The 1,414-nt window shown below is 44.9% G+C and overlaps 1 non-coding gene across 1 annotated transcript; it reads right to left on the minus strand.

Moving 5' to 3' along the window:
• Positions 1–394: 394 nt before the first annotated feature.
• On the minus strand, positions 395–469 carry Trnas-cga (transfer RNA serine (anticodon CGA)). Its single transcript has one exon. It is a non-coding gene; the product is annotated as a tRNA-Ser (tRNA).
• Positions 470–1,414: the final 945 nt, after the last annotated feature.

Genomic DNA, 1,414 nt, shown 5'->3' on the forward strand with positions numbered 1-1,414 from the left:
TTTTAACTAAGGATCATTTGACGTACGATCTCCGAATACACTGATTTTTCCTGTGATGGAAGCATTACGGAAATCGTGAACCTCTTGCGTCTGGGTGTGGACAGCCACTTGACTATTAGTACTGACATCATTGGTCAGGTAGGTACTGCGATAGTTGTTTGCCGCTAATCAACCTTTCGTCAGAATGCGAAATTTTCAGAAATTAGCCAACCGTTTCGTAAGCAAACTTACAGGTTCAAGGCGCAGCTTGTTCATTGGGATAACCCTTCAAGTGATACACAGCACCTTTAACTTAATCGTGAGCATGTTAAATTATTGCGGCAGCACTTGCATATGAAGATCCGAAATTCGCAAGCTAGCGTAAGACTGAAACTTCCTGGCAGATTAAAACTGTGTGCCCGACCGAGACTCGAACTCGGGACCTTTGCCTTTCGCGGGCAACTGCTCTACCAACTGAGCTACCGAAGCACGACTCACGCCCGGTACTCACAGCTTTACTTCTGCCAGTACCTCGTCTCCTACCTTCCAAACTTTACAGAAGCTCGCAGGAGAGCTTCTGTAAAGTTTGGAAGGTAGGAGACGAGGTACTGGCAGAAGTAAAGCTGTGAGTACCGGACATGAGTCGTGCTTCGGTAGCTCAGTTGGTAGAGCACTTGCCCGCGAAAGGCAAAGGTCCCGAGTTCGAGTCTCGGTCGGGCACACAGTTTTAATCTGCCAGGAAGTTTCATATCAGCGCACACTCCGCTGCAGAGTGAAAATCTCATTCTAGCGTAAGACTGTTGGATTAGATGAGTTAGCAGGAATTTGTGGGGAGCACAAGTTTTCTGCCGAACATCTACTTGTCGGAAGTAGTTGCAATGTGGTATGTGCCATTAATGTGTCAGCTGAGGATTACTTCGGTGAATTGCCTAACCCGGTAATTCTATTGGTTGATGGGATTGAGACACTGTTTGTCGAAAGTTTGAGCCAGGCTTGATGTATCTTGTGGCTGACAGTCAGGATTCAATTTCATGCCGGTGCCTAAGGAATTTTCCGTAGTATTTTGATTCAGTTGTTGCACCCATTAATACATGGCATATTGAGCCACATATTCTCTGAAATGTTGCAAGAACATGGGCGTTGAAGGATCTGTAAAAACGTTTTATGTGCTTGAAATTATCTCCTCGCGTTAAGAGTAAACTTAAGAGGGAACATTTTTGACGGATTCTGGTTTCCCACACGACTTTACTCATGTATATTAAGATTTGGACTGCCGTCTGAGCCTTGGAATTGCAGGTTACGGAGCTGAAAGTAGTTGACAATGAGATTGGAGGATCGTTTGTGTAATACATTCTTCAATAAACCTTTGTTAAAGTAGATACTTCGGCGTCTGCTATTCAAGGACCGATATTCGCACGGATCTGTGTCAGAGGAG

The sequence above is a fragment of the Schistocerca serialis genome, chromosome 2 (assembly GCF_023864345.2).
Source record: "Schistocerca serialis cubense isolate TAMUIC-IGC-003099 chromosome 2, iqSchSeri2.2, whole genome shotgun sequence".
NCBI classification, from domain to species: domain Eukaryota; kingdom Metazoa; phylum Arthropoda; class Insecta; order Orthoptera; family Acrididae; genus Schistocerca; species Schistocerca serialis.